The sequence below is a fragment of the Rutidosis leptorrhynchoides genome, chromosome 5, assembly GCF_046630445.1.
Source record: "Rutidosis leptorrhynchoides isolate AG116_Rl617_1_P2 chromosome 5, CSIRO_AGI_Rlap_v1, whole genome shotgun sequence".
NCBI classification, from domain to species: Eukaryota; Viridiplantae; Streptophyta; class Magnoliopsida; order Asterales; family Asteraceae; genus Rutidosis; species Rutidosis leptorrhynchoides.
Window position 1 is genome coordinate 201,477,843 of NC_092337.1, and position 15,531 is coordinate 201,493,373.

A 15,531-nucleotide genomic window follows, 5' to 3' on the forward strand; every position below is an offset into this window, starting at 1 on the left:
TAATTTTAAATCAAACCCTCGATACGATTTAATTTTTTTGACATGATAAGAAAAGTCTGTTAAGTTAAGTCTCAAAATTTTTGAACTGTTTCATATATTCAATTGACCTTTGACTGTGTCCGACGATTCACGAACAACTATTTGTAAATAGATATGTGTGTGTATATATATAAATAATAACTGGAAATATAATTTGAAATATTATATGTTGTTGTAATTAAATGTAATTATGTAAAATAAATAAAAATATGATATTATGAAAATTATGATTGTATAAATAAGGTATATTATATATATATATATATATATATATATATATATATATATATATATATATATATATATATATATATATATATATATATATTGTGATTTCGAATCTATTCAGTAAACGGCAGTAGCACTTAATTGTCATTCGATGGATATTAAACAAGTTAAATATGAATCTATATGAGTTAAAAATGAACGGTGATCCGAAAACGAATTATATACATTTTAGCTTTACCAAAAATATATTTAGAATCTCTTTGATTGATTTTAAAAATATTTATATTTTAGTTGGGATCGAGCTCGAATGTCAGGACAAATTTTATGGTTAATATTAAACAAGTTTAAATACGAACTTAGGTGAATTTAAAAGTAAACGTTGATTCATGATTAGGTTATGTAAAATTTTGACTAATCTAAAATATTTTAACTTTGTTGAGTTGAGTTTTAACACTCCGTACATATTAAATGGAACAAAAAATAAATAATTAATGAACATTTTTAATCAGGTTTCAAACACTTAATGACTGAAATAATTAAATATACTTAAGCTAAAAATTTGGGATTTTAGGAACACTTTTAGATATTAACTGTTTAGCAATAGACCACGTTATAATACTCACTGATAAGTGTCGGTATAAGGATACAAATATCACGATGGCTATCCTATTTGAATTATTGTATGTTCCTTTTCATAGCCACTAACTTATTAAATATATATATTTGTATATATATACACACATGCATATAGTTCAAACCATCTGCATCTAAATTGATTCTTTCTCCTTGTTCTTGTGATGACCCGAAAATTTCTGACCAAATTTAAACTTTAATCTTTATAAATTCCTGACACGATAAGCAAAGTTTGTAAGTTGAATCTCAAGAATTTTAAACTGTGTTCATACACTCATTTAACCTCGACCAAATTCCAATGATTCACGAACCATTATATGAACGAATATGATTATATATGTATATGTGTATATATTATAATTTGAAAACATTAACAAAGTATTAGAAGTATAATACTTTACATAAACGTAATTGTTTCAATATGATTATCGACGAAACTAAAAGATAAGATTAAATGATTGATTTATCAGATACATTGAATTATGATTACGAGTCTCTGTTAAGAGGTCCACTTTGATTTGGAAAACCTTTCCTTTTAACAATATTCGAAATAAATGGTAAAGTGATCTTCGAGTAAGGACAAAGTGTCAAGTAGCGAGAGCTAGTCGGATTGGTGGAAATTCCTGTTAAATTACAATACATGCCTTACAATAATTACCTCGTGACTTTTGATAAGATAAATTAATTAACCTTCATATTATGTATTGTGAAAGTGAAATTAGGGAATATAGGTAAATTAGGAAATAGATATTGACAAGTTAAATAGATCGACATTTTACATTAAGATGATTCCATACGTTTGATTTTCCTTTAGACTTAATCCTACGAGTCATGATTAAAATGGAAATTTAAAACCTTGAAACCTGATATGATTCATATATGGTTTTATTTTCCTAAATGAAAACGTCTTTTCGATATAATAGACTTTTATTATTAAAAACATCTTATGACATAACAACTTCTAACCTTTGTAATAAAATGATTTTTGAATATACAACAATTTGGTTATTAAAATGTTTTATGAACGTTTGTATATAAATGAACTATGTCAATTTAAACTTTAAAAATTTTAATGTTACGAAATAGTACTTCTTAATAATCAAAACGATTTCTAGATATATAAGTTTTGAATGACATTAGTTTTGAAAAAATATATTAAGTAAATAGTTCAAATTTATATTTCGAAATGAAAATATAAATATATATAACTTAGTCATAAAATGTCCTGATTTAAAGTAATATATTTTGATAAACAACGAGTCACTGATTTATAGAAGCAAATGACCACAACGCTCAATTTTATAAGTTACATTTTTTATAAGGTAATTTATTGATGAGTAAGTCAAATTATTAATAAGGGTACATGTCGCATAACGTAAAAGGCTAGTTTTCTAAACGTACGAAAGTGTGTTCGAAAAACCGAAAGTGGTACATGAGTCGAGTGACAACGTACGAGTCATTTGAGTAAAAATTACATTTTACCATGAACGTAAATATAATATAATATATAAGTAATTATATAAATTAAATATAATATATATATAATAATAATAAAGGAGTGTCGGCAAGATTTAAAGAGTGCATATGAACTGGAAAATTGATCCATGCACTTGCATGGTTTTACAACACAAACCCCATGCACTTGCATGGGGTGGTTAGGTGGCTCACATTCCTTTTAAGTATCGACTTCTGGTGCCAGTTTCAACTATCTATCTTTCTCGATCTCTTACACATACATATATACTAAATATTATTATTATTATTATTATTATTATTATTATTATTATTATTATTATTATTATTATTATTATTATTATTATTATTAATATTATTATTATTATTATTATTATTATTAAGATTATTATTATTATTAATATTAGTATTTAGTATTATTATTAGTACATGTTATACATAAAATACTACGACAAGGGGTACGCGCGAGTTATTACTACATGGTTTTTCGAGTAGGATAGGGCTAAGGAAATAATGGGTTATAGCTATGGAGGTGATGGGTAATGTTCATGGGTATGCTCGTAAGGTGAATCTAGTGTTTATCATCTCCGTGGCGTCTACGTACCTTTCCTGCAATATTGAATCTCAATATTGATACGTGAGCACTCATAACTTAACTTTTATATATTAATAGTGTATCCCTGACTAGTGCTCGAGAATATAGGATTATGCATGCTTGTACTTTTGATATTGCCATTAGATACGTTATGTTGAACCCTGAATTAGTTACGTATGCGGTTGAGATAAGGTATAAGATATGCATGTCGTTGGAAAGGTAGCGAAAAATTAAGAACTTTTCATTTAGATATCGAATGGTTTCGATGAACGGATTTGAAGTTATAGTCAATCGAATTTTTGTATTATTATTAAAAATGATTATTATTATCGTCATTATTATCGTCGTTCTAGTTTTATCTTATTATTATTATCTTTATCAATAAAAGGAATTATCATTAAAAATTGTTATTTTTATTTATTATTATCGTTATTATCGTTAAAGTTATAATTAGTACTATTATTATTATTATTATTATTATTATTATCTAATCATTATTATTATTATTATTATTATTATTATTATTATTATTATTATTATTAATATTAATATTATTATTATTATCATTATTAATATATATATCATTATTTAAAAATGGTTATTGTTATTGTTATTGTTATTGTTATTATTATTACATTATCATTAAAATAGTTATTAGTATTATCGTTAATAATGTCATAGTAATTATCATTATTAGTATTATTGTAATTAAAACTAATATTAGTAACACCTAATTATTTTGATTACTATTATTATCATTATTATAAACACGATATAAAAGTCGATTAAAAGCTATTAAACGAAACGTTTAGGAAATAATGGGTATGAGTATAATGATGAAATTAAAATATTATAAGATATTGATTTAGATAAAATTATCGTTCTTATTATTTTTATCATTACTATTATTATTAAAAGTATCGTTAGTATTAAAACTATCATTTTAACAAAAATTATCATTTTAATAGAAATGTCATTGTTATTATAAAATATGATTATTATTATTATCATTTTAAATAGAATTATTATTTTAAAGATAATATTAAAAAGTATCGTAAATATTAAAATTATAATAATTAGAATTATCATTTTATCTTAATGTCATTTTAGTAATTATAAATATTGATGTTTTTATTAATAGAATAATAATTATTATTATTACCAAATAATGCAACTTTTACTTACTATTATTATAGATATTATTTTATCAAATAAATATGTGATACAAACATATTTTAATACGTGTAATAAAATTACTTTAATAATTCCTATCATATTATCTTTATGATATTAAATGAACTCTATAAATTTTATTACTTAATATATATAAAATATATATTACTTTAATAATACCTATCATATTATCTTTATGATATTAAATGAACTCTATAAATTTTATTACTTAATATATATAAAAGTATATTTTATTATATAAATTTTAATATAAAAATTTTATTTATTAATAAATGAATTATATTATTTACTCTATTAAATCTTTTAAAAATATAAAACGACGATATTTAAACTATATATTAATCATGTATAGATTTTGGAAATCATTTTGAGTCAAATTGACTTTTGTTGACTGTTGCATATTAGTCTCGAGCATTAGGATTGTGGTACAATATGACTTGACCTAATTTGTTAGACAAATATTGACCAACATATGAATATATATAATTAATTTAGGTTCGTGAATCCGAGGCCAACCTTACACTTGTTCAATGACGTTATATGTATTTTTACTACGAAACACAATATGGTGAGTTTCATTTGCCTTTTTTTTACCCTTTATATTTTTGGGCTGAGAATACATGCGAAATTTTTATAAATATTTTACGAAATAGACACAAGTAATCGAAACTACATTATATGGTTGAATGATCGAAGCCGAATATGCCCCTTTTGCTTGGTAGCCTAAGAATTAGTAAACCGATCTACTAATTGACGCGAATCCTAAAGATAGATCTATTGGGCCTAACGAACCCCATCCAAAGTACCAAATGCTTTAGTACTTCGAATTCGTTTTTATCATGTCGAAGGATTTCCCAGAATGATAGGAGATATTCTTATATGCATCTTTTTAATGTCGGTTACCAAGTGTTCAATACATATGAATGATTTTTGTCTCTATGCATGGGACGTATATTTATGAGAAATAGAAATGAAATTCTTGTGGTCTATTAAAATGATGGAAATGAATGATTATGATAAACTAATGAACTCACCAACCTTTTGGTTGACACTTTAAAGCATGTTTATTCTCAGGTATTAAAGAAATCTTCCGCTGTGCATTAGCTCATTTTAAAGATATTACTTGGAATCATTCATGGCATATTTCAAAAGACGTTGCATTCAAGTCGTTGAGTTCAGTAAAGATTATGATTAAGTAAATGACAGATTAGATCATTTATAGATAGATATGATGGAATGGTATGCATGCCTGTAAACTTTCGATGTAATGAAAGTTTGTCTTTTAAAACGAATGCAATGTTTGTAAAATGTATGATATAGAGGTCAAATACCTCGCGATGTAATCATATGTTATTGTATTCGTTCTTATGGATTAGGACGGGTCTTTACATGTGGTATCAGAGCGATGGTCTTAGTGAAACAGGTTTGCATTAGTGTGTCTAACTGATAAGTCGTTAGGATGCATTAGTGAGTCTGGACTTCGACCGTATCTGCATGTCAAAAGTTTTCTTATCATTTTGTGTCGAAAATTACCTACTTATCATCCTTAGGAAATTACCTGCTTATCCTTCTTAGTCTAGACACATCTTATTGCATTGATTGCATGAATAGTGTATAGAAAAAAATTCATATCTTAGCATATCTGCTAATTCATATCTTAGCGTATCTGTTACTGTAAACTTTGCCCGACATATCCCGTAAATTCCTCCATAATCTAAGAAATCTTTTGCTCTATATATATAGATATTCTATGTAAATAGAATACCATATGATAGCTAGAAAATCAAATCATATCGAAAAATCCTTTATTCAATCGTACGAAATGGAATTCGTCATCAGTTCAAGTCACTCGGATTTCGAAATGGAATCTCACTCAAGCTCCGAAAGCAGTGTGACAGGAATGGATCAACCAATCAACCATCACCTATTCTGGATGAATTGGAGATGGGTTCGTAGTCTCCTCAATCATTGGAGACAAGAAGAAGGTGATCCCTTCCATCCACCACATTGCCCTCTTGGTGATGAACCTGAAGCACTTACCGGCGAACCTGTTCGAGACACCATTTTCTCTCTCATTTCCAGGGTATCTCATCACGATTACATACTACATCAAATTCTAGATTTTATTTATCCTCTCTTCCGAACCGACAATCATCCCAGTGTAATAGAAGAAGTCAACAAACTTCACGCTCGGGTAGTGGCTTTGGAGAATATGGTGCAAAGATTACAAACACCAGCAGCAGCACCAGCAGCATAACCAGTGCCACTATCATCAACGCCAACAGTACCATTACCACCTCCAACCACAACCGCGTCGTAAACCTCAACTTCACAATATGTCCCACGAGCATCAACGTCATACGCACCATGGATACCGAGGAATACCAACAACAAAAAACTGACGAAGTATTAATTAATAACTTCATTGGAAAAACATTCCACGACGATTATATAATCTCTAAAGTCTTAGAGATTATCTAATCTAGCCCTAACCATAAATCAGTTAAGCGAACCAAAATGATAGAAGGAAGAGTAGAAACCCTGACAAAAATGGTGTGTAGTTAACCAGCTAAACTTGTTTTACCAACAACATCAATTGTACCATCAGCGTCACTAGCATCGTCAGTGCAGTCAGCATCAGAATCAACAACATCTATAACATCACAAACTCAGTCAGTTCAAGAATCACTGTGGACATCATTACGAATCAATAACGTGTATATTGTATCAACGAGTTATGAAGAATTAACTCATTCCCTCTGAAGAAATTATATGTATATTATATATATATATATATATATATATATATATATATATATATATATATTTTTTTGAAACAAAAATAAATCTTTCCGTGCTAAGCTATTGTGTGTGAATCTTAACTACTCGGTTAATTCATATTACAAATATGCAATAATGTACGTCCTTCGGCCTCAACTTAACCATCGTTAACTACAATATCTGTCTCAATTCAACAAATTTTAATTCATAATAAATCATGTATATATTTGATTTTACACTTTCATCATCGATGTACCCGAAACTTTTCAGATAACATCATTCGTACTTTGCGAAGTTCACAAGAATTTAACGAAAATCAACATCACGCCTCAACAAATAATGAAGTATTGATTCATAATTTCAATATTATTGAAGAAATACTTATGTAATCTCTAAAGCCTTCAAGGGATTATTCAATTCTAGTTCCAACTGTAAATGGAATGAGTTAATTTAGTATTAACTCATTAAAATCTATGTTACATCTGAAGAGAATATATACGTATATATTTTCATAAAGACTGTAATAAAATTCTTTTTTACAAAATATTAATTGTGAAATTTTTTAACGGGTAGGTAATACCCGAGATATATATATATATATATATATATATATATATATATATATATATATATATATATATATATATATATATATATATATATATTCACAATTAATATGTTACATTCTTCGAATCTGATTAAGCAAATTATCAACTATACTTCCTACTTTCACAATAATATACATTCTTTCATATCAAAACAACCATACTCATTCAAACTCAATTACATATTCTGATTTTGAAACCTCAGAATTCAATACGAAATATAACCGGTACCATCACTCTTGGATTCCTACATCTTTCAAAACTATACTTTGACTTCAAAACTGTGTTAGAACATCAAATTTATATTAACAATTACAGTCTGTGTTCAAACCCTCCGAAATTCCTGAAGACACATCAAATAATGAGTAATCGAGATGATGATCCAACCACATATTAACCACAGTTATGTACTAGAAAAGCTCTTGAAACCAAAGTCATAATTCAACACATATCTGTGTCAGATCCTTTGGTATTTATTAGCAAAAAATGACTTTTCAATTCCTTTTCAAAGTAGCCAGTTTTGTCACAGCTCCAGTAAGTCATCTTCGACTTTTCAGTTGAAACATCTTATTATAATCTCGATATACATGTTTCCATTTCACCATCATTACCGGGGAACCGTTTATATTCCACCACATTAGCAGTATAATTATCAGCAACTGTAATGATCTAGGATTTTCCGAAAAATCATTATATCAAAACCCCATCATTTACTCATCTGCATTTTTTTAACGAGAATTGCCATACGAATCATCGGGAATTAGCGATCAGTATTTTGAAATCTCGCAGCATATATATGCTAACAGTTATATGTGTACATATAACGTCTACCTCCAAGACTTACATACTTCGAATGTGAAGTTTCTGAAAAACACCCTGAACTGCGAACTAGTTCTCGAAATGCTGATGAAGCAGTAAAAACTATGAACAACCTTAACAGTAAAAAGTTTGATGATAAAGAGTAGTATATTGGCAAAGCTCAGAAAAAGAGAAGATTTGGCACTGAAAAACGGATTGAGAAAAGTATGAAGGAGGCTGTGGATAAATCACAAGGACTAAATCTGCCTTCAAAGAATCCAAATGATTCCGTGTCTGCTGAAGTCATTATCGAATACCTTGCTCCTGACTCTAAACTCTTGCGGACAATATTTTTCATCAACCTCTGATATTAGAAATTATAAGATATCATCGTATCTTTCATTTTAAATATCCTCCATATTTCTGAAGATATTTTCATAGCTATTCTTATCTGAAATCATTTATCTCTTCGCGTTATCTGTGTTACATCATAAAAGAAACTATTTTAGTTTCTAAATTCTGAAACATTCGAGTTTAAAATAGGAATATTTTGAAGTAGTGTTGGGAACTGAAGCATGAGTTAGTATAATATAATGACACTTGATCAACGTGATTATATTATAGTAATTCATGCTGAGTTTCTAAATGAAATTTGGTGATTCACAGATCATAACGTCATCATGTGCTATGTTACACGACTCTGTTATTCTATTTAACCTCTAAAATATCAAGAAAATAATTCTTGATGATTCGGTATTTTTCGAGGTATTCTAGTAATTTGACAAGTCAAGATCGTGCAATTACAATTTCCTTCTTAGAACATTAATAATGTTCATTCCGAAATTTATATCTGCGAATTATGGACCATTATAAGCAGTACTTACTCACAAGAAGAAGAAACGAAAGGACAAAGCTCTGAAACAGAAATTGGGGTATAAATCGAAGCAAATAAAAGAAAGCATTAACTGGAGATGACAATGATTATGGGAGACAGAAGCAGGGACATCGAAATATAAGAGAAGATATAAAACCCAACAACCACCCAGAAATTATAAACCGTATATATCAATACATATAGCAATATAAAGACACGGGAGAACTAAAAACACTATAAAACCAAGTATATAGTAGAAGTAAATAGATTCTTCCTGCGGTAGATGAAAAAGAAGAATGACCGATATGAAGGTTAGGAATATATCAAGAAGCAGAACTGGATGGAGCACATGGATGAATGCTTTAAAGTATGAGTTAGAAATAATGGAAGGTGTGAGTTAAAAGGAAACGAAGGAGGTGGATTTATAGTAAAATATCCAACAGAGAAATCAAAATAGATGATCCTATTTAAAGCAGATCCTAAATCCCTTGATTATCGAAGAATCAAATCGTATTAGGAAGATTTTCTCTAAATCTCTTGAACTTAGAAATCAATCCTATCTACGTCAAAAGATATGACGAATCTATACCTACTCATTTCACTCTTTTGGTGATAGCTTCAATCGTACTCTTCACAAAATCAAATGGTTTTATCCATATTACTCAATGATGATAAAACCCTAATCTTCAGCTTATATGCGTCATGAAAACATACTTATTGTCAGCCATGACCATCCCAATCAAATTTTGGGACGAATTTTCTTTAACGGGTAGGTACTGTGATAACCCGAAAATTTCCGACCAAATTTAAACTTTAATCTTTATATATTCCCGACACGATAAGCAAAGTTTGTAAGTTGAATCTCAAGAATTTTAAACTGTGTTCATACACTCATTTAACCTCGACCAAATTCCAATGATTCACGAACCATTATATGAACGAATATGATTATATATGTATATGTGTATATATTATAACTTGAAAACATTAACAAAGTATTAGACGTATAATACTTTACATAAACGTATTTGTTTCAATATGATTATCGACGAAACTAAAAGATAAGATTAAATGATTGATTTATCAGATACATTGAATTATGATTACAAGTCTCTGTTAAGAGGTCCACTTTGATTTGGAAAACCTTTCCTTTTAACGATATTCAGATTAATGGTAAAGTGATATTTAAGTAAGGACAAAGTGTCAAGTAGCGAGCGCTAGTCGGATTGGTGGAAATTCCTGTTAAATTCCAATACATGCCTTACAATAATTACCTCGTGACTTTTGATAAGATAAATTAATTAACCTTCATATTATGTATTGTGAAAGTGAAATTAGGAAATATAGGTAAATTAGGAAATAGATATTGACAAGTTAAATAGATCGACATTTTACATTAAGATGATTCCATACGTTTGATTTTCCTTTAGGCTTAATGCTACGAGTCATGATTAAAATGGAAATTTAAAACCTTGAAACCTGATATGATTCATATATGATTTTATTTTCTTAAACGAAAACGTCTTTTCGATATAATAGACTTTTATTATTAAAAACGTCTTATGACATAACAACTTCTAACCTTTGTAATAAAATGATTTTTGAATATACAATAATTTGGTTATTAAAATGTTTTATGAACGTTTGTATATAAATGAACTATATCAATTTTAAACTTTAAAAATTTAAATGTTACGAAATAGTAATTATTAATAATCAAAACGATTTCTAGATATATAAGTTTTGAATGACATTAGTTTTGAAAAACTATATTAAGTAAATAGTTCAAATTTATATTTTGAAATGAAAATATAAATATATATAACTTAGTCATAAAATGTCCCGATTTAAAGTAATATATTTTGATAAACAACGAGTCACTGATTTATAGAAGCAAATGACCACAACGCTCAATTTTATAAGTTACATTTTTATAAGGAAATTTATTGATGAGTAAGTCAAATTATTAATAAGGGTACACGTCGCATAACATAAAAGGCTAGTTTTCTAAACGTACGAAAGTGCGTTCGAAAAACCGAAAGTAGTACATGAGTCGAGTGACAATGTACGAGTCATTTGAGTAAAAATTACATTTTTACCATGAACGTAAATATAATATAATATATAAGTAATTATATAAATTAAATAAAATGTATATATATATATATATATATATATATATATATATATATATATATATATATATATATATATATATATATAATAATAAAGGAGTGTCGGAAAGATTTAAAGAGTGCATATGAGCTGGAAAATTGATCCATGCACTTGCATGGTTTTACAACACAAACCCCATGCACTTTCATGGGGTGGTTAGGTGGCTCACATTCCTTTTAAGTATCGACTTCTGGTGCCAGTTTCAACTATCTATCTTTCTCGATCTCTTACACATACATATATACTACATATTATTATTATTATTATTATTATTATTATTATTATTATTATTATTATTATTATTATTATTATTATTATTATTATTATTATTATTAATAATATTAATATTATTATTATTATTATTATTATTATTAGTAGTATTTAGTATTATTATTAGTACATGTTATACATAAAATACTACGACAAGGGGTACACGCGAGTTATTACAACATGGTTTTCCGAGTAGGATAGGGCTAAGGAAATTATGAGTTATAGCTATGGAGGTGATGGGTAATGTTCATGGGTATGCTCGTGAGGTCAATTTAGTGTTTATCATCTCCGTTGCGTCTACGTACCTTTCCTGCAATATTGAATCTCAATATTGATACGTGAGCACTCATAACTTAACTTTTATATATTAATAGTGTATCCCTGACTAGTGCTCGAGAATATAGGATTATGCATGCTTGTACTTTTGATATTGCCATTAGAAACGTTATGTTGAACCCTGAATTAGTTACGTATGCGGTTGAGATAAGGTATAAGATATGCATGTCGTTGGAAAGCTAGCGAAAAATTAAGAACTTTTCATTTAGATATCGAATGGTCTCGATGAACGGATTTGAAGTTATAGTCAATCGAATTTTTGTATTATTATTAAAAATGATTATTATTATCGTCGTTCTAGTTTTATCTTATTATTATTATTATTATTATTATTATTATTATTATTATTATTATTATTATTATTATTATTATTATTATTATTATTATTATTATTATTATTATTATTATTATTATTATTATTATTGTTATTATCTTTATCAATAAAAGAAATTATCATTAAAAATTATTATTTTTATTATTATTACTATCGTTATTATCGTTAAAGTTATAATTAGTACTATTATTATTATTATCTAATTATTATTATTATTATTATTATTATTATTATTATAATTATTATTATTATTATTATTATAATTATTATTATTATTAATATTAATATTATTATTATTATCATTATTAATATATATATCATTATTTAAAAATGGTTATTGTTATTGTTATTGTTATTGTTATTATTATTACATTATCATTAAAATAATTATTAGTATTATCGTTAATAATGTCATAGTAATTATCATTATTAGTATTATTGTAATTAAAACTAATATTAGTAACACCTAATTATTTTGATTACTATTATTATCATTATTATGAACACGATATAAAAGTCGATTAAAAGCTATTAAATGAAACGATTAGGAAATAATGGGTATGAGTATCATGATGAAATTAAAATATTATAAGATATTGATTTAGATAAAATTATCGTTCTTATTATTTTTATCATTACTATTATTATTTCGTTAGTATTGAAACTATCATTTTTACAAAAATTATCATTTTAATATAAATGTTATTGTTATTATAAAATATCGTTATTATTATCATTTTAAATAGAATTATTATTTTAAAGATAATATTAAAAAGTATCGTAAATATTAAAATTATCATAATTAGAATTATCATTTTATCTTAATGTCATTTTAGTAATTATAAATATTGTTATTTTTATTAATAGAATAATAATAATTATTATTACAAAATAATACAACTTTTACTTACTATTATTATAGATATTATTTTATCAAATAAATACGTGATACAAACATATTTTACTACGTGTAGTAAAATAACTTTAATAATACCTATCATATTATCTTTATGATATTAAATGAACTCCAGAAATTTTATTACTTAACATATATAAAAGTATATTTTATTATATAAATTTTAATATAAAAATTTTATTTATTAATAAATGAAATATATTATTTACTCTATTAAATCTTTTAAAAATATTTAAAAATATAAAACGAAGATATTTAAACTATATATTAATCATGTATAGATTTTGGAAATTATTTTGAGTCAAATTGACTTTTGTTGACTTTTGCATATTAGTCTCGAGCATTAGGATTGTGGTACACTATGACTTGACCTAATTTGTTAGACAAATATTGACCAACATATGAATATATATAATTAATTTAGGTTCGTGAATCTGAGGCCAACCTTGCACTTGTTCAATGATGTTATATGTATTTTTACTACGAAATACAGTATGGTGAGTTTCATTTGCCTTTTTTACCCTTTATATTTTTGGGCTGAGAATACATGCGAAATTTTTATAAATGTTTTACGAAATAGACACAAGTAATCGAAACTACATTATATGGTTGAATGATCGAAGCCGAATATACCCCTTTTGCTTGGTAGCCTAAGAATTAGTAAACCGATCTACTAATTGACGCGAATCCTAAAGATAGATTTATTGGGCCTAACGAACCCCATCCAAAGTACTAGATGCTTTAGTACTTCGAATTCGTTTTTAACATGTCCGAAGGATTTCCCGGAATGATAGGGGATATTCTTATATGCATCTTGTTAATGTCGGTTACCCGGTGTTCAATCCATATGAATGACTTTTGTCTCTATGCATGGGACGTATATTTATGAGAACTAGAAATGAAATTCTTGTGGTCTATTAAAATGATGAAAATGAATGATTATGATAAACTAATGAACTCACCAAACTTTTGGTTGACACTTTAAAGCATGTTTATTCTCAGTATTAAAGAAATCTTCCGCTGTGCATTAGCTCATTTTAAAGATATTACTTTGAATCATTCATGGCATATTTTAAAAGACGTTGCATTCAAATCGTTGAGTTCAGTAAAGATTATGATTAAGTAAATGACAGATTAGATCATTTATAGATAGATATGATGGAATGGTATGCATGCCTGTCAACATTCGATGTAATGAAAGTTTGTCTTTTAAAACGAATGCAATATTTGTAAAATGTATCATATAGAGGTCAAATACCTCGTGATGTAATCATATGTTATTGTATTCATTCTTATGGATTAGGACGGGTCTTTACAGTTCTTATGCAAGTATTCGACATTATCATTCCTTTCATCACCTTTCATAACCACCAAACTCAACACCGCCATCAATGACAACCATCAACGAACACTACCATAGATCACTATTTCTGTCTTCGACTCACAACAACACCCGAATAACCACCTTCTCTCTTCTCTCTCTCTCTCTTCATAAATCACCACCAATTGAAACCGATACCCTAAACCCACTTACTGTTTCGTTTATGTTTATGACCGGGAACCCTCATCACATCTCTATCCTATCCTTCTTGGTAAACTCATTTAAAACAAACCAACATCTTAACACGTCTATGCTACTGCTCGAATCTTGGATACAGCTAGTGTGTGTATTTTTGTTGCTATTTTAGCTGCAACAAGTGCAGCTACTGCTGCTATATTGTTTTGTTTTCGGGATCAAACCCAACCACCTCACTATCTTAAACCGTAGCACCAACACCACCTCTTTCGATTTCCTACTGCTACTATACTGTCATGCTACTTGTTCGTGTTCAACTTGCAATCCAACGAAACCCAACTAAGCTACTGCAACAAAATCTATTTATGTTTCTGTTTTGGATTAGAAAACCACCACCACCACCATCGTTATATTGGGTACGTTTTCTGTATCGATTTAAATCTGCAACCGAAACCACCGTTATCATTTAGACGACCACCATTCCATCATCACTTAAACTGATGCTGCTATTTTTGGCTTCTATTTAAGTCCATTAACACCACCATAATTCATCATCAAACCCGCAACATACACCCATCTTCTTTTTGATCAAACCGACACCGCCACACTTCATTTTTTTATTTTAATTTGAAATCCTACAACTCACTTGCACAATTCATGTTTGGCCTATGGTACCATTTATTCTTCGGTTGTGAATCAAAGGACAACTACAAACATACACCAATCATCTATATCACCCTCTCTTTTTTTCTTGCTGTCGTATG